This window comes from Sphaerodactylus townsendi, linkage group LG02, assembly GCF_021028975.2.
Source record: "Sphaerodactylus townsendi isolate TG3544 linkage group LG02, MPM_Stown_v2.3, whole genome shotgun sequence".
NCBI classification, from domain to species: domain Eukaryota; kingdom Metazoa; phylum Chordata; class Lepidosauria; order Squamata; family Sphaerodactylidae; genus Sphaerodactylus; species Sphaerodactylus townsendi.
Window position 1 is genome coordinate 57,751,200 of NC_059426.1, and position 20,289 is coordinate 57,771,488.

The 20,289-nt window shown below is 42.7% G+C and overlaps 1 protein-coding gene across 4 annotated transcripts in view; it reads left to right on the forward strand.

The window, feature by feature from the left end:
• The window catches only part of ADCY5 (adenylate cyclase 5), a 263,000-nt gene that overhangs the window by 78,860 nt on the left and 163,851 nt on the right, over positions 1 to 20,289 (forward strand). The gene's annotated exons all lie outside the window — the stretch shown is intronic.

Below are 20,289 nucleotides of genomic sequence, written 5' to 3' on the forward strand. Positions count from 1 at the left end.
CTGACAAAAACAAACAATGACTATCAAGAAATCCCAGTGGGGGGTCGACTTGCCAGCTTCCAACTGGCCTGGCAGGGTCCACATATAGACCAATGGACAAAGGAGGTAATAAAAACGGGCTATGTCATAGAATTCTTAAAATTCCCCGCCCGACTCTTTGTCCCCTCCCCACTGTCCAAAAATGCCACAAAAGCCAGAAAAGCCATAGAGGCGGTCACACATCTACTGGAAATCCAAGCAGTAGAGCCTGTCCCTCCCCTGGAGAGGTCCTCAGGGACTTATTCTCACTTTTTTACAGTTCCAAAACGGAACGGGGACTGCAGGGCAGTGCTAAATCTCAGATTTGTCAACCAATTCATTCGACTACCGAAATTCAAAATGGAATCTCTCCGCTCCATAACACTACCCCTGAGACCCCGGGAATTCCTCACCTCATTGGACCTGAGGGAAGCATATTTACATGTCCCCATCAATGCGGCCCACAGAAAATTCCTCAGGTTCACGGTGGGGGACGCCCACTTCCAATTCAGGGCATTGCCATTCGGCCTGGCCACAGCACCCAGAACCTTCTCAAAGATCCTTCTGGGCCCCATCATCCAACTCAGGTAGGAGGGTATACACATTCATCCCTATCTAGACGACCTCTTGGTGAGGTCATCAAACAAACAAAAGGGGTTACAAGACATTGCCAGAGTACAAATGACACTCCAGGAATACGGGTTCCTGATAATTGTAGAGAAAAGCTCCCTCCTTCCAAAACAAAGACTAGAACACTTAGGGGCATTAATAGATACCACCGAAAACTCCCTGTTTATCCCACAGGAAAAAGCCCTCAAAATTCGGACAGTGACATCCAAAATTCTATCCACTCCCCTCCCTACACTGCTACAACTGGCAAGCTTACTAGGCCTCTTCATATCGGTCATAGACCTGAACCAATGGGCACGCCTGCATGCCAGACCCCTCCAGCTATTTCTGAGGCGTTTCCAACTAGACATCATTTTAAAAAAAGACAGAAAACTTGTCTTAACTCCGCAAGTCAGAGACAGTTTTAAATGGTGGATGTGCAAAAGCAACCTAAAAAGGGGAAGACGTTATCTTCATGAAGAAAGACCACAGATTTTCACGGACTCGAGTCTGGTGGGGTGGGGAGCGACTCTCAACCAACAGTATGTGCAGGGCACATGGAACAAACTAGAGAAGTCCCTCCCCATCAATCTACTGGAAACCCGGGCAGTATTTCTGGCCCTACAGCACTTTCAAAAAGAAATCGAACAGCAACACCTGATCATAAGAACGGACAACATCGCTACCAATATATATATAAACAACCAGGGGGGGTCCAGATCCCAGCCCCTATACAAGGAAGCCCTGAAGGTGCTCAACTGGTCAGAAATACACCTACTCTCAATAGAAGCGCAATATATCCGCGGGATAAAGAACGAAAAAGCAGATTGGTTAAGCAGACAACAAATCCAGGAAAGCGAATGGAAACTCAACCCGGAGGTATTCAGGGACATATGCCAACAGTTCGGGCAGCCCAAGATAGACTTGTTCGCTACGGCAAAGAACAAACAACTGCCCGACTTCATGTCCAGATATTACCATCAGAAAGCGATACAAGTGGATGCCATCACAGCCCCCTGGCCCCAACAACTTCTTTATGCATTTCCTCCGACCCCAATGATACCACGCCTATTACAAAAAATACGAAGGGAAAGAGCCCGAGTCATCCTCATAGCTCCAAAATGGCCCAGAAGACCATGGTACTCCACACTTCTAGAGATGTCCACTCGCCAGCCCATACCTCTACCAATAACCCCGGACCTCCTAACCCAGGGTCCCATAGCTCACCCAGACCCAGGCTGGCTCAGATTGACCGCGTGGCTTGTGAGCGGCGACAACTGAGGCAGAGAGGCTACTCTATGAAAGTCACTAACACCATTTTGGCAGCAAGAAAACGTTCAACAGTCAATATATATAATGCCTCATGGAGGACATTCGTCAAATGGTGTCAGAGCCGAGACCTAGACCCAGAAGCCCCATCCATAGGCAACATATTAGATTTCCTCCAACAGGGCTTCGACAAGGGACTCCGATGCGCCACGCTAAAAAGGCAAATATCGGCCTTATCTACAGTATGCCACTCAATCAACGGCACATCCATAGCGGGCCACCCGGACGTGACGAACTTCCTCAGGGGAGTTAAACTGTCGCAACCTCCAGTTCTACATAGGTTTCCCTCCTGGCGCCTGCACGCTGTCCTGACAGCGTTAACGAAACATCCTTTTGAACCCATTCAAACGATACCACTGCGATGGGTAAGGATGAAGACCCTATTCCTCCTCGCAATCACATCAGCGCGCAGAGTATCAGAGCTTCGGGCATTATCTACTAACGCAAAACTGTGCTCATTCTACAAAGACAGAGTGGTTCTACGCATGGACCCTACATTTATCCCTAAAGTATGCTCAAAATTCCACCTCCAGCAGGAGATCGTGGTACCAAACTTCATGCCCAACCCCTCTCACCCCAAAGAGAGGGCTTGGCACACACTAGACGTTCGCAGGGCCTTAAAAGCGTTCATAATCAGAACCGAAAACATTCGCAAAACTGAGAGCCTGTTCATCAATGTTAACCCCCCTAACTTGGGGGCGACTATGTCGACTGCAGCCATAAGCACCACCCTGAAGGCTACAATCATTGAAGCCTACAAAGCTGCAGCCTGCCAAAGTAGACCACCGGGTATTACCTCACATTCTATTCGCAGCGCGGCAACCAACGCAGCATTACGCAAAAGGGCCTCAGTAGAGCAAATCTGCAAAGCAGCCACCTGGTCCTCGATCTCATCTTTTGTCAGACACTACAAGATGAACTCCATAGCTTCTGCGGATACAGCATTTGGCCGCAGGGTGCTGGAGCACATCATCGGGGAATAGCTGGGCCCCTCCCTACTTGGGGACACTGCTTGGGGAGGTCCCATCTGAGATGTCCCCCACCTACAGTAGAAGGATCCATTGAATACTTACTGTGAAGGGTCTTTCTACTGTAGGTAAGGGGGACATCTCGACCCCCCCTGGTCCAGAGTTTCCCGATGACCTGTATATAGTTTTTTCACATTATTGCGTGAATGCGCTTGGTGTTCCTCTGAGCCTCAGTTATGTACGTTATCTGTTAAAGTTAAGGGCCGGTCACTTCAAAAACTTGTGTTTGAGACTGCTAGGTCATAAGGATACTGAACAGAAACTGCCTTGGACCTACAAACGGGAAGTGACATGGCTAAAAGTTGATGACGACTTCCTGCCTCCTTGCTATTGGTGGAGAAGACACCCATCTGAGATGTCCCCCTTACCTACAGTAGAAAGACCCTTCACAGTAAGTATTCAATGGATCCTTCTAATTATCGTTAAACAGCTTCACCTGACTCTGTTAATGGCTTTGAATGAAACTATTTTTTTCTTTTGTTGTTATGTCCAGTGTTAAAATAAAAACATCTCCTGTACCAATTTTAATTCCATTTCAGAACATTGGGAACAAAATGAAAAGCCTTTTTATTTCATACTTGTGCTACTGTAAACATATATTTAAAGTAGACGACTGATACAGCAATCATAATGGGTACACAGGGAAACCCAGTCACATAGTCATACAAGAAAATTTCCCTCTACCTCTCTGTGGTAGAAACTATCATGCAGTAAAAGGAGAGCTGAGATTGCAACAGATCCCTAGGCAAATGGGAATGATAAATGTTTATGAGATCATTTTCCTGATGAATTTTTGCTTTGTAGGTTTATGGCATACACAGTTGTTCGTTAAGTTGAATTGCAATGAAATAAGTTCTGTTCAGGCGATTCCGCACTCACTAACTGCAGGCTACACTGCTGGGTGCCTTTTTAGCCCAAAAAATACATCGTTGTACTCAGGTTGTCCTGCCGATTCCGGCAATATATAGTTTTCCCTCTTTTTTAATTTTCGATATGAAAATCGGCATGGATTCTAAATCGTGTCTACATGTCTTTGAAGACAGCTCATAGAAAATTTAAGAAAGGGAAAGCTATATATATATTGCCAGAATTGGCAAGATGGGCTGAATGCAACCATGTACTTTTTGGGCTGAAAGGTGCACAGCAGTGGAGTTTGCAGAGCAAACATCCCAGGGAAACCTTAAGCAAATGGCTGCAGCATGGAGAATCACTGGAGTATCATAAAATGTTGGGCGTGAGAGTTTTAAACTCAGGCTAGAAAATGGCAGGCGGGGGGTGGGGGGAGCCTCTTTTCTTAGGATGCCTTTTTTGTCTGTGCTGTCCAAACAAAAAAAATGAGGAGGTAGCTTTTTAAAGAGGTCCCCAGGGCATCTTATTTGTGCTGTACATAGCCAGCCTTGATGGGTTGTAACTTGTAACTTCATGCAGAACCTTATTTGATAAGATCCCAGCGTGCAACAGCACAGTCAGTTGGATCCCCCATCTCCCACTTATGTCCTATACACATCTCAGAGTCAAAAGGAAAACTAAAAAGTATGGTTCTACAGATGTTATAATTAAAAGTTAAAATCCAGGGTTGCCAAATCAAAATATTCAAAAAGCTGGGTGACCTTAGCTGAGTGTTCTCTTAAGAAATGTTTACTAATGTCCTTTGGGACTTAGATGATCTGGAAAAAGGGACATCTGGCAGTATGATCCCCCCCCCCCCCCCCATTTAAGCCTGTCCTTTGAAAGGAAATGCGTGTATGGAAAATGTTGTGTTTCTCATAATTTCAAGCAAAATAAAGGTTGGTTTCATAGGGATTATGTAAGAAAACTATTACCGTATATACTCATGTATAAGTCGAATTTTTCAGCACATTTTTAATGCTGAAAAAGCTCCCCTCGACTTATACGCGGGTCATTAAATTTTTTGTGTGTTTTTACTTTGCCGGCCAGCAGGGGGCGCAGTTTGTATGCTAGAGGCACCAAAATTTCAGGGTACCCTCAGAAGATACTCTTGATGATACCAGCCAAGTTTGGTAAAGTTTGGCTCAGGGGGTCCAAAGTTATGGACCCCCAAAGGAGGTGCCCCCATTCCCCATTGTTTTCAATGGGAGCTATTAGTAGATGGGGCTACCCTTTTGAGGGTCCATAACTTTGGACCCTCTGAACCAAACTTCACCAAACCTGGCTGGTCTCATCAGGAGAGTCTCTTTATGATGCCAGCCAGGTTTGGTGAAGTTTGGGTCAGGATATCCAAAGTTATTCATCCCCAAAAGGGTGCCCCATCCCCCATTGTTTACAATGGAAGCTAATAGTAAATTTTCCATTTCTGAAATATCCCTCTTAAAATCTAAGTTGAGTTACCTTTGGACATACAGATGATGATGAAGAATCCAGTTTTGAAGGATTTTAACTCTTGTGTTTAGCTTGGTTGCTGATTGAGCTAAGGTTTTTGTACTTTTAAAGTTATTGTTGATACCATATTGTTTTTGTTGACCCTCTTTTCCACTTACAGAGCCAGTTTACTGTTTTTCTTTAAAATAAATATTCAAAAACATTTAACCTACTGATGCCTCAATTGATGTAATTTTATTGGTATCTATTTTTATTTTTGAAATTTACCAGCAGCTGCTGCATTTCCCACCCTCGACTTATTCGCGAGTCAATAAGTTTTCCCAGTTTTTTGTGGTAAAATTAGGTGCCTCGACTTATACACGAGTATATACAGTACTTATTTGCTGAAATAATAGTAATAGTAATAATCATAATAGCAGCATCAAATATCCTGTTGTCAAAATATTATTTTGTCTTAACAATATGTTTTCTGCAGGTGAGGCAGTCAAAGACCTCCAGCCCATCTGAAGAAAGTGTGTGGTCATTAGTTACTTGGTAGTGAGCAAATATTAGCTTTCATGGTCTGGTGAACCACTGTCACCACTGTTGATTATCACATTTTATTAAGAGGTGTTCTTGAACATTTCTGCAATAAATAACCACACTGTTATCTCAACCAGTAGAGGTGACCAATGCAACCAGGGAGCATCTTATGAATCTTATCTTATCTTATCGTATCTTATCTTATGAAGGGCATTTCCTTTTTTTTATAGTGTATTTGTCATAACTTTAGAGGAACATATATCCTGCCACTCAGCCCCACAAGGTTAGATGCTTTCCTCCAGTTTTTGGGTGAGAAGAGAAAAGGGAAATAATAGCTATGAAAACGTAAAAAAGAGATGGAAAAACACAGAGAGAATCCAGGTTAGAAATTTTTATGGGCTTTTCCAAGCCAGATGTTTTATTTCCAAAATGCAGTATATGAGTTTCTGCTGAATTAGCTGAAAGTTATAGTTCAGATGTACCTGAATGCTTAAATAATTTGTGCAATCTGCTGTGCAATAAAAATCCTTGTACATCTGATATTCTTCCAACTTCACATTCTGATGTAAATGTATTTGGTCACTGGTTTGCTGTTGATAGGGGTACCTGTGCTGTGGCAATGGCTGGAGGCATCACTGAGTTGTTTCATCTCACAACTGATTTGTCTTAGCAACTTGCACACAGCTGCAGGTGCAAAACAGTAGAGATATGCAAAATTTCATATAAACTTAAAATGTGATGCGTCTGTTGTGGATTTTCTTGGCTGGATGGCTGTTGTCTGGCTGTGTGGCTGTAGCATAAAGTCGTCTGCTTTTTAGGTTTCCTTGCTTGCAAGCAAGGAAACCTCAAAAGCAGGCGAATCCTCTGTCTGACGTTTCCTTGCTTGCCAAGGGTTGGAACTTCTGTGGGACCCCGGGAGGTGGGGGGGAGCGATCCGGTGGGGAGTGGGCACCCTGGCTCTTCCCTGCCCCCGTCTGCTTTGGAATTTCCTTGCTTGCAAGCAAGGAAACCTCAAAAGCAGGCGAATGCTCTGTCTGACATTTCCTTGCTTAAAAGCAAGAAAACGCCAGAGCAGCCAAGGGCTGGGGCTGCTGTGGGGATCCAGGAGGCAGTGTGGCGGGGGGAGCAATCCAGTAGGGAGCAGGCACCCTGGCTCTTTCCTGCCCCCGCCTGCTTTGGAGTTACCACCCTAGACTTATACACGTCAATAAGTTTTCTCAGTTTTGGGTGGTAAAATTAGATGCCTCGACTTATACATGGGTCAACTTATACACGAATATATACGGTACTTTGTTTCTGAAGTGTGGTTACGCTCATTGTGCAGTGAGGAGAAGACCTGTGTCTCTTCAATAGGTATTTGTTTTGGTTAACTGTAAGGATGGCACCATATTCTTTTATTGGAGTACTGTATCCAGTTCTGGTCGCCGCATCTCAAAAAGGATATTGAGGAGATAGAAAAAGTGCAGAGAAGGGCAACAAGGATGATTGAGGGACTGGAGCACCTTCCCTGTGAGGAGAGGCTGCAGCATTTGGGACTCTTTAGTTTGGAGAGGAGGCGGCTGAGGGGGGATATGATTGAAGTCTACAAAATTACGCATGGGGTAGAAAATGTTGACAGAGAGAAATTTTTCTCTCTTTCTCACAATACTAGAACCAGGGGGCATTCATTGAAAATGCTGGGGGGAAGAATTAGGACTAATAAAAGGAAACACTTCTTCCATAGCGATGTGATTTGGTGTTTGGAATATGTATGCTGCCACAGGAGAGGAATTGGTGATGGCCACTAACCTGGATAGCTTTAAAAGGGGAAACTTGGACAGATTTATGGAGGAGAAGTCGATTTATGGCTACCAATCTTGATCCTCCTTGATCTGAGATTGCAAATGCCTTAACAGACCAGGTGATCAGGAGCAACAGCCGCAGAAGGCCATTGCGTTCACATCCTACATGTGAGCTCCCAAAGGCACCTGGTGGGCCACTGCGAGTAGCAGAGAGCTGGACTAGATGGACTTTGGTCTGATCCAGCTGGCTTGTTCTTATGTTCTTATGTTCCTATGTTCTTATTGTGCTGTCCAACAAGATTCAAGTAGCTGCACTGCAGTTTGAAGAATTATTTGAAGCTGCTTTTAAAAAAGCTATGAATGTATAGGCATAGACTGAGATGGTTTTCAGAGAAAGTGAAGAGAAGGAAATTAGTCTGTGCTTGATCAACAGGTCTATATTTAAAGCATGATTCATTTCACCCACATCTTCAGTGGAATGAGGCTGCTATTTAATAGCCTGCTGTAATAATATCATACAAGTGTTTAGGCCGCGTACTGAAGAATTTCATATCAGTTTGAGGCTGTGGATAAATGAATAGGCAAGCAGAATATAATGGGAATTTGTTGCTAAGGAGAGGATCATAGGGGGTTACTAGCCATTATTTAGTTCCAGGAATCACAGTCTATTGAAGCATTGTTTAATATTGGTTGCCCTATGCCCACAAATCACTTCCACATATTAGTAGATATGTTTTAACAGCTGGGCTCTCATGGACTCCATCAAAGAATTTCAGGAATTGTAGTTTTTGTTGGGTGCTAAGAGATGTCTGCTAGAGACACCGACACCCCCCCCCATGCCCCTACTTCCCAGTTTGACAGTTTCCAGTGTTCCATTGGAAGACGAGTAGCCCAATCGAGAGGAGAAGGCCAAATCCCTCTCTGGATGCAGCACAGGTGTACGCCAGTGGAAATGCCCTCCCTGGGGCACTTACCCTAGTAGAGGGGCAGATACATGGGCACCTGACCACTGCAGGGCCTTGGGATGCCTGGATGCAGTGCCCAGCTTTCCATCGGCACTTGTGCACTGCTCTGAGCTACTTTGGCGCGTGGGGTGTGTGTGTGCTCCTGGGGGTGGCTCCTGGGGGTGGAGCCGACCTTCATCAGCTTCCACTGCCAGTTTGGCCACCTTGTGCTGCTGGAGCAAGGCTCGGACATACACTGCAATTTTCATGCCATATCTCCTTTTTTTTCTGTGGAGGAGTTAACGGTGAGAGTTTTGAAAAACTTTTCGGGCTTCCTACACTGCAGGAAAGCACTTTGGAACAGCCAGAATGGTGCTGGAGTAGCACCATCCCCACCTGCCTGACAGCTCTGGATTGGGCTGTAAATTGATGCGTGGTTTAGGTATTCCCACTGTTCTCATCCCACAATGTAGGTAAACACCCTAATTCTCCTGGGGACGACTGAGGTTATCCTGGATGGGTGATTTCCCACCACTTCCTCAGGGAGGCAGGAACTAAAAATTGCTACTTCCTGTGGAAGGCTGGGGCATCCATCTTGAGCTATAAAGCTTGGATCATGTGACATCATTCTCCTTGTGCTTTTCTTGAGCCATTGCACCAGGTTACCTCTGTTGCAGCACTCACTTCCTTGCTGCTGGGTCTTCTGCATGTGCAAGATCCTTATTTTTCCTGGAGCATGGAAGTCCTGGGGACAAAGAAAGTGAGTGCCACAACAGATGAAACCCTCTGCAGTGCCTGGAAATAGGTGTGGGGAAGTCAGTGTCCAAACCAGAGCATCTTGTAGCACCATAAAGATTAACAAATTTATTATGACATAAACTTTTGTGAGCCAGAGAACACTTCTTCAGATGCAGGAGCTCATGAAGGGTTATGTCTTGAAGATGCCGGAAGACTATGACATTTTGTCTAGTATTTACTTTTTCTCTTTGCCAATCAGCATTTCTCCTGTGCTTGAAAAACAACTTGTAGCCCTCAGAGCAAAACCTCGTGCTATACTTTTCTTACTGGGTTGAAAAGTCTGTTGCTTGTATAGTCATTCACCTAACAGACATGGCCTTTGATTTGTGTGAGGAAAGTGGTTCCTTCTGCCAGAGGAAAGGGATACTGGCATTTCCCATCCAGCAGCAGGAAACTGAGTGACTTCTCTGCTGCATATTAACAGGAACGGATTGCAGTCCAGTGCAAGTCACAAAACAGTAGCTGAAAGTGTCTTGTTTAAATATAACACATGGGGCTCCAACATGATGCCTGGGGGTCTCTATGGAGTCCTCTAGCTCCTTTTCTGCAGCCCACCCAGCTAATCTTTGCTACATCATTCCAATTTAAGTGTATGGGCTGCTGAAGCAAGCACTTCTGGTGTCCACCCAACTGTTTTTAGAAAGTGAGTGGACCTGGGTGGGGCTCCTGCCAGTAGGGCTTTTCATTAGCCATTTCAGATATGATGGGCAATGCAGATTAACATTGTTTCAGCGACAGCTACCACCCAGTGTTGGTTTCATTCTCTCTCTCGCTCATCTTTATTTCTAGGATATTTTTAAAATGACTTCCTCAGTGCGTGTTGCTCCACCTCCTGTTTTTATCAGCTGTCTCTTTCTGACTGAAGAGATCTCATTTGATTTTACTTTTAAATCATTATTTGATTGATCAGTGAGCACTTTTTATGAATCATTACTGCGCTAGATGATCACTGGAAGTAATTTCACAATGTGTAAAATCAGCAAATAAAGGAGGATGATTGGCTGATATTATTATGTCACCATAGTGAATTTTGTTCCTTAGGTTTAATCTGATTATTTTTTCCCACATTCTTGGGCTATGCAAATCTTTGCAGGCTCCTGCGGGCCAATGTGGCATCAGTCATATGAAAGAACGCTTACAAAGTATTGGGAATTAACAAAATAGATCTCCATTTGCATAACGTATCAGATAAAAGTGTGATTTCAAGCCTGTTGTCATTTTTACTGTGTTAAAATAAGCATTGGTTGGTTCAGTGTTTCTTCTGGTGTGGAGTGCTTCAACATATTTTGAGTGTAGATCATTACTGGTTTTGTTGATTTCAGCCAAAATTTTAATATGTTGTAATATGCACATAGGCTGAAACCTTCAAAAGACCAATTTAACATTCCAAGATCCTCAGGAAAATGTCACCAGTACATAAAAGTGACCAATTAACCAGGCCTTAGGAAAGTTGCATTGGCTGAGAAGGATGCCATTCAGTTTAAAGGATGATTTCAATAGTGCTAATAACTGGAGTACCATAATTGCTTGTTCTTTTTGATGCTTTTCATTATCACTTCTTATTCTGCCATTTCTTAGGAGTATTTAAGACTTCCCAAGCAGAAAGCCCATTTTAAAATGAAATAATAGCGGCTCTAGATGGGGGGGGGCGGACTTTTGAGTCTTGCACACCCATTGGCTAGGGGTTCGTCTTCAGACATTCCAACCCCTTAGCGAATTGTGTATGTTGCTCATGTGTGCGCCCTCCTTTCACGGAGATGGCAAATACACCTTTCCAGTCTTACAAAGTGAACCAATAGGCCCACTGCATTGTCTGAAAGGTGGAATGGTGGTGGACCAAAGTCCTGGGAATATTTCCAAATAATCAAATGTGGGAGATATCCAGATGGGCAGGAGGCTTTGTCCGGAGGCAGTCTTCACTGCCTTTCTGAGCTGGAGTTTAAGTAGGAGATTCAGCTGTCCAAGTGAAGAGTCAGTCTGAAACCGAGAACCTTTTAGTTGGAAATGTTGTTGAATAGTTCTTCCATGTAAGGTTAGTGCTAAATACGGAAGGATTCTTTAATGGATATTTGTTTTGGTTAATTGTTAAGAGGCCCTAATTAATGATCTGATTCCCAGGCATTGGATAGAGCTCTGTGTCTTTCTGGAACTGCCGTTGTCCTCAGATTGAAGTGAAGTCCTGCTTCTTCTGCTGGCTCTTGGGGTTTTTTAAAATTCTCTTTTTTGGCCTCATGTGACTAGCAGACTGAAGTTGCTTCTAGGAAGGGGAGGAGGGGAAAACTTGATTAAAAAAATAGGGAGCCACAATCTACATTAGTTGAAGCTTCTGAGCTATCTTCAAGGGCGTGATGCAGTGAACAAGTCTAGAAGTTATAGAAGCCTGAATTAGAATGGCTAGGTCCACCAAGTCTAGTAGGGAGGATATTTTATCAATTAAACACAATCCTCTGAGCAATTGCATCAATCTGTTTCTCCATCAATAAGTTCTGATCCAACAGTAGAATTTTTAACCTGGTGTGTCAATGATAATCCCATTCAGAACTGGTAAATCAATTTCTTCCAAAACATCAATGTTAAGTGAGAAACTGGTTATGTGGCTCTAGCATGAAACGCAGGCATGCAAATCATATTCTAATCTTTTTCTTTTAGCAGAGGTAAGATTAAAAGGTCACAGCATATGCACAAGATGTCTTTGTTACCTGGCTGCTTTGTAAACCAATGGCAAAAGATGAATGCAACATAATAATCTGGTTACATAAGCCTCTGTTCCTGGCCATTTCTACCATGCATTGCTGGAATGCCATTGTTTCCTTTCATGCCTGTCTGAGGTTCCGAACATCTGCTGAATGGGGAAAGCATGTTTTCCTCTGTGGATTGGGTTGCCATGTGTAAGAGTTCTGTTTTGAGTCCCTCTTCCAGCTGAACAAGCCTAATACTACTTGTTTATGGCTGTGAAGTGCTCCAGGGAAGGCTTCAGTTTGCTAGTTGTGACTCTCTGAATCCTACTGAGTTTCCTAGGAAATTTATTTGCTAGGGATTTATTTACAGAAGCTTTTATTTGTTGCATATTGTGGCCAAGCAACAAGATCTCCCATTTCTGCCACTTCTGGCCTTTTGATATCTTTGATTTAAAAGCCATCACAAAGGATACAACAGGAATCCTAGAGTTCTTCCTCAAAATAATTTCAGGTGGATGATTTAACTCTTATCATGCCTTTAACTACTTTGTTGTACTACTGTCAGAGATTCTCCTGCATCCTTTTTGTAGTGTGCCTATACAAGAGATAAAAGTTCTAAACTGTTGGAGGACTGTCCCACACATGCACAAACATAGCACCAGAGAACATGTTTTATGATGTTTGTCAGTGAATTATATGAGTTTATTGGAAAATAACCACAAATCAGGCATTCTTTATTTGAGAAGGCCATTCCACATATGTTGCTCATCACACATGTAGCTCATTACTATAATATAATGTGGGGATTAACGTGCATGTGCTAACTCATCTTTATCAGTAATTGTGAGTATGAAAGCTAAGAAAAATAGTTGTTCCATCTTGTTTAATAGAGTACAAAGTGATTTTATCTATGGCATATTTGAACTCAAATATTCCATTTCAAAATGCAGGCTTTGGAGTGCAAGCAAATAAGTTATTTGTCAATCTTGATCTGAGTTGTTTAGGAGAATTCCAGAATAGTTGGGATGATGAGACCATGGAGGTTTGCAACCACTTAGGGTCCCTTTCATGCATGTGGGTATTTATCTAGAAACATATGAACCATTGGCTCATTGGTTTGGGCTCTGCAAATTCCTTAGAGCAGTGGTACTCAACATGAGGATACAGGGGGCCTTGATTAGAACAGTTTACTAACAGCTGACTAAGTAGCAAAACGCTGAGCTTATCCCAGATAGGAATGTGATAGCTAAGCGTCCTCAGCTTGGCCACACTCAGGTTTTCTTATGTCCCTGGACTTAGCAATGTCATCCTGTGGCTATTCATGGTCCAGACTAGGGGTGGATATTTGAGTAAAGCCAAATAGGAAAAAAACACCCTTGTTGGTATTTTTGGTCCCGCCCCCTCCCCCCTGGTGCAAAAAAGACAGCGGTAAGAGGGAGCCAAAAAAATCCTGACAAATGCCATTTTGGGGAGCATTTTTCAAGTCCGTTTGGCCTGCTCACTTTTAGTAAATAAAATAAAACCCCTTTCCCTCCTCCATCCCTTACTTACTGTAGCCTGGTCCGGCCCAGCTGTGCACTCCTCAGAGGCAGCGTGAACAGTCCTATGCTGGCCTCCCAGCGTGCCTTGTTCAACACTGGCCAGGCTGCAGGTAAATGAGTTGGGAGTGGGTTTCTTCTATATTTTAAATTTGAGCATTGGGCTTGGCTTAGCTGGGCTTATGATTCATCTCTGCACCTCTGCCTCCAAACTCCACATGGGTCTCAGAGGCAGCAGGTGGCACACATTCAGCTCTGCATGACTTACAGCCTCTCAGACCCACTAGGAGTTGGGAGGCATTTTTTGAACATTTTTTGGAAAAAAAATGAAATGAAATACCACCTTTTTTGTATTTTTTTTCAAATTTCCAAAAAATCTATAACACCCCCCCCCCAAATGATGATTTACTTTTGCCCACCCCTAGACCAGATCTTCCCCATCTCTTGGAAACCAAAAACAAACAGTATTCCCAAAGTAAAGAGCTGATCCAGCTTCCTTCACATCTCCGTACTGGCGTCTCTTTAGAGAAACCAAAGAGCTTTTACCTTTGCATCTTACCATATGGAGGCAGGATGCTTGGTGGACCCTCCCAACTTTGTGATGAACCCTGCCCTGAGGGCAGTCGTTTTGTGGTTGGCTCCTTCTGTGGGAGCCAGTTTGTGATGGACCCTGCCTACACGGTATAATAAGAAGAAGTCTTTATTTACGGTCAGTGACCAAGTACTCACATGGTATAACAAGTTTGAGTACTCTCCTGCCTTAGAATTTGGCAATAATTAAAACTAAAATTAAAATCTGTGACATCATAATTGCAGAGAATGCATTTTAAATACATGAAAAATGTTTTCTGATGTGTTCTGAGCAAGTTCAATGAGATTCTTTGTTGCTTGTGACAGCTAGTTAGGAGAGGGATTATGCTGAGTAAATTGGGCTTGTCCTTGAGGGCATCAACAATGAACCTTAATTTCTTCTTGTTAGCTAAATTAGAGCTGTTAGAGGGTAGTTCTGTTCATGGGATGGCAGTCCAGCAGACCCCAGTTTAAGGCCCCCCGACATGCTTTGAAATCCTTCCCAGCAACTAAGGTTTCTGAGAGCTTTTACTTTTCCCTATTCATCACAACATAAGTTCAAAGGAAGGGTGGTAAAATATTTGGCTAACCTTGTGGCTCTCTCATTCTCTCATAGGAGAACCAGTGGGATCTTGAAAGAATATGTATGGATCTGTAAGTCAGTTTCAAGAGTCCTAGGCTCTTTTTTAGATTCTACTTTCCTCCATTGTGAAATCAATCAATGAAATGTAAAATCAATAGCAACAGTAGAGTGAATCAGTAGCTCACCTTGGACTGTTGAGTAATGCCTCTTGTCACTGCTCATGTCTTGTGCAAGGAAGGTTTACACAGCCCAGAAAACCCACAACAACCGTTTTAAGGCTTTTAGCTATTGTGTGGCTTACGAATGAGAAAGTTACAGAAATTTCATTCATGTTTTTCTCACAAGGTAAGAGTAGCATCAAAAGTGCTCTTGTGGTAATGTCTTCCTTTTATGTTTTGCACCTTTTAAAACATTTATTTTAAAACAGTTCTAGCAAGATGTCTTGCCAGTTAATTATGCTTACAGATCAGCTGGCCATTCATTAATCTAGAGTGTATGGCATACTTTTGGACAATGAAGATACTAGAAGCAGATTTGTTCATTCATTCTTTTCAAAGGATCATTTCTTACATAAGTATATTATTTCAAGATAAGGAATTCCTCCAATATTTTTGCTCTTGGTTTTCACATATATACACCTGTGTGAAGAAAGTCAATTTAATGTCCCTCAAAATTATTATTTTTTATTGTAGGCATCCCATGAAATTTTTATCAGTGTGCACTGGTTGACTTTTTCCTTCTGCCTGTCATCTGCATTCTGTTCTGAGGTTGGTGGTTTGTAGCTGAGTTGACAAAGACTCGAGTGCAGTTTCTATGTTTTCTACACTTCAGTAGTTTCCCCCCCTAATTTCTCCTCTGTGGCATCGTCACAAGACACCAGTGATTGGTATTTGATCCAGCAATGGATCAATGAAGTGATTGAAAATGGATTGAAAATGGATTGAAGCAATGGATTGAAAATGAAGTGAGTGAAGGATTTCCATGACTAAGAAACCATTGGTTGATTTCATCTTCAATGTGCAACTTGAGCACAACTTAATGTACTTCTTTCGGAGGAACGTAGTTGTCAAACCCAAGAACCTGAAGTGAGACTGATCAAGGTTTTCTTATCCACTGAAATCCTCTGTCAATTTCATCTTCAGGTACACTGCCTAAGCTCTTTTAGCATGCTCCAAACATAGGAACTTGGAATGAAAATGTCCAAGGTTTCTTAGTAAAACAAGTCTGCACCTCAAAGTGCATAAACAAACAAACAAACAGAAAATGGCCATGAAGAAGTGAAGGAAGACAGGCGGGAATACTGCTGGCCTCACAGGTGCAAAAGCAGGACATGCAAACTAATCTGGCTGTGTTTAAAAAAGATGTCCCACAATTATCCAGGATTCAGTAAACAAACATACATAATCAGCAATTACCTGACTGCCATATTCTGCTACTGTGGAGGTACAAAACTGTTCACAATGGTGCTTGTGAGCAAATTTTCTGATATTTCTTCCTGAAGAATGAAAGTGCATTGCAATCAAAGTTAAGAAATCCCTTGGGATATTCGGCCCCTCTCCCCACCAGATCAATTCTGCTACTTACACAAAACGACAGAGGATATGGAGAGAATACAGCACCTTCTGGTAGAAAGAGCATTGTGGGAAGATCACAACAAACCTGGAATGCAGTTGTGGGTTTGAATCCCTCCAGCCACTCTGTGTTTTCCGCCTCTGCCCCCACCCTCCTTACCTTAGTGCAGGCTGGAGAAGCGGCCTGTTCCCTTCAGGCTGAAAATGGCCTGGTGGGAACTACACTTCCTATGAGACCCTGGGGCTCGCAAGGTCTCCTGGGAAGTGTCGTTCCCACCAGGCCAGGGAACAGGCCGCTTCTCCAGCCTGTACTGTTTCACGAAGGTAAGTGTGTGGCGGGGAGGCGCCACAAGGGAGGTTGAGAGGGGGTGCTGCGGGGGGATTTTCTGCCGCCCCCCCCCCCCGGCGCACGCACAGTGCAACGCGCACTCCCGGCCTTTGGGAGCTCACATGTAGGATGTGAACGCAATGGCCTTCTGCGGCTGTTGCTCCCGATCACCTGGTCTGTAAAGGCATTTGCAATCTCAGATCAAAGAGGATCAAGATTGGTAGCCATAAATCGACTTCTCCATAAATCTGTCCAAGCCCCTTTTAAAGCTATCCAGGTTAGTGGCCATCACCACCTCCTGTGGCAGCATATTCCAAACACCAATCCTGCGTTAGTGAAGAAGTGTTTTCGCTTTTAGTAGTCCTAATTCTTCCCCAGCATTTTCAATGTCGGATGCCCCCCTGGTTCCTAGTATTGTGAGAAGAGAGAGAAAAATTTCTCTCTGTCCAACATTTTCTACCCCATCGCGCGTAATTTTGTGCCAGAGCTTCAATCACGTATCCCCCCTCCAGCCGTCTCCTCTCCAAACTAAAGAGAATCCCAACAGGCTGCAGCCTCTCCTCATAGGGAAGGGGCTCCAGTCCCTCAATCATCCTTGTTGCCCTTCTCTGCACTTTTTCTATCTCCTCAATATCCTTTTTGAGATGCGGCGACCAGAACTGGACACAGTACTCCAAGTGCGGTCGCACCACTGCTTTATATAAGGGCATGACAATCTTTGCAGTTTTATTCTCAATTCCTTTTCTAATGATCCCCAGCATAGAGTTTGCCTTTTTCACAGCTGCCATGCATTGAGTTGACATTCCCATGGAACTATCAACTAAGACGCCCAAATCCCTTTCCTGGTCTGTGACTGATAGCACTGACCCCTGTAGCCTGTATGTGAAGTTTGGATTTTTTGCCCCTATGTGCATCACTTTACATTTTGCTACATTGAACTGCATTTGCCATTTCTGAGCCCACTCACCTAATTTATCAAGGTCCGATTGGAGCTCTTCGCAATCCTTTGTGGTTCTCACCACCCTACATAATTTGAATATTCATGGTGGAAAACTTGTTAACCAAACCATCGAGTGATCAAGCATTACTTGTCAGAAGCTTTTGTATTGCCTTGCATCACCTCAAGAGAATACTTTTTTGTGCAAGGCATTCAGATGTTCTGTTGGGAACAGTGCTCTGAATCCCACCATCCATGCACAGAAGGCATATGTTTTCCTGCATTCCTTTTGGTTCCTGCAGCATCTTTTAGCTACAGAAAGATAATTCCTGGATTGGTGGGATCCAGGCAGAAGAACAGACATGGGGAGTGGTGGGCTGAAGTGAGGAGGGGCAAAGAGTTGGAATGACTCAGCTGAACTTCATTTACAGAAGAAGGAGGAATGACCACACCCATTTGTCCTTCACTCCAGTCATCCTAACCTGTACAACTCTTCCTTTTTCTACGGGTTTTGCACTCCTGGGAATAATTTCAAAGGGTTTGGAAATGATTGCAGCAAATAGAGAAGAACTCAGGGAAGCTGCATTTCATGCTTGAAATGGTATGATAAATGCCTCTTGAGCAGTGTGGCGATGTTGGGAATGGTATTATCAATTATCAAGTAATATAAATACATGCACAAATCCTTGTTTAAAGATAGTTCAAGCCACTCGGTTTTGGTACTCAGAGGTATGCTATCATCCTCATATCTGCCTGGCAGCTCATGAAAAGTATCCTACAAAAAGCTGGATTGGACTGACATGTGACAAAAAGTTCTTATTTCTGGATAAACCCCTATGACAGCTCTCCAAAACCAAGTGATGGCTGCTGTTGCTACCAAGAGCACAAAATTATCCACTCAACCTCTGCCTCCTCAAACTTTCCCCCAACAGTCTTTTCTGTTCAAAATAATCACCCCCGATTAACTGACACTCTCTCCTCCAGCCAATCAGAAAGGATATCTCGCTCATTCTGATGCTTCTATAGTTAACTTTTTATATTCAGGTTGGCTCTGCTCAGTTACACTTTAGCAAAGTCCTAGAATCTGTCACAGATGCATAAAACAAACATAATGCCACAAGCTGTCTAAGCCAGATGTGATGATCAGAATTTATTGTATGTTTATCATGCCAAGAAATTGCTTTGCAGGGTTGTTTCTTTTTTAATTACACCAGAAGCTAGATAATTATACTTTCTAATGGCTTTACCAATTAGTAAATCCAGTTTTGAAAATGTTTGAGGTTTTTTCCCCTAATGTGTTTACACTTTTATAGTGTTAAAAATGAATTGCAGTCATACATGTTATCATTGGGTTCTTTCATGTTCCTGTTTCATACAGACTCCTTTGTATTATAGAGCATTTCAATACTGATTCCATGATTTTTCTCTTGAATTGCTGGATATGCATCATTACTTTAGACTTGTGCACAATTTATAGGCTACCTAAGTGATGTGCTAGGGAAAAATATGTGCCATCTGTGCTCCATGTGTGAACTTCAGAACTCTGTCCCCAGGGAGATTGGTCTGTCTCCCTCTATTGCTATTTTCTACTATAGGGTGAAGACTTTTTTGTGGTATTTGGTGTTACCTCGCTAACCCTTATTATCCCACCTCCCTGGTTATGTATGTATGTATTTTTGTTTAACTATTTTAACTATTTTATATATAGTTGTATTTTAAATGCTTTTTAATGCTTGAAATGTTTTAATGTTTGCTGCCTTGAGAACACTGAGTTGTGTGGAAAGATGGCAAAGAAATGTTTTACATAAATAAAGGCCATTTATATGGACAGTCCAGACAGTATAGTTGCTTCCCATGTTAATACTGGCTGCCCTGCCGTTTTGGCCTTTGATATTGGCATGGGCAGTAATCACTTGAAATGGGTGACCTGCAGGAATGGTGGTTATGTACATTTCCACAGAGATGAAGAGCAGGTTTTTGGCTTGGCTAACAAATCTCAGACTAGTAATATATCTGATATATTTTTATTCCCTTTAATGACACACATTTGAGAGAAGCATTGAAAATTTTACCTCCACCTGTTATCATTCAGTTTCAAAATCCCTTCTTTCTGAAGATGTCTCAGACAGGTTTATTCAAGGAAGAGAAAAATACTCATCCATTAGCTAATTAGTAAGTATGATAATTAATCCATTGTTGATGGAACAAATTGTACTCTCCAGACAGATAACAAATATATTTGCTGAGGACTTTTGGAGGACATTAACCTCACAACCCAACTGTCAAATAGCATCCCATTCCCCAAGTGCTTCCTCTTCCTCTTTTAAATATATCTTCTTTGGGTGGTTCGAGATATGACAGGATTCCTACACAACTAGCACTGGTGTTCAGTAACCAATATACAGTCCACAAGTTCATTTCCTGTGCAAATTGCATAAGTCGATTTCACTTTGTTGGAAAGCTGTGATGAATTATGAATTTACACGCACATACACACACACAAATATCTTTAGGGGTTTTAAAAATGAGGTATCTATGTAGTGTTTGACAGAGATAGCCACCAAAATTCAAGTAGTTTTGCATTGACCACAAGGATGTTTGTATATTAGTAGTCAAAATCAATACTTTGAATTATTGAATTTTGAATTATTGAACTTTATAGTTTGCTTGCTATAGAACTTTTTAAAAAATCAGTACTTTGAATTAATTTTCCAA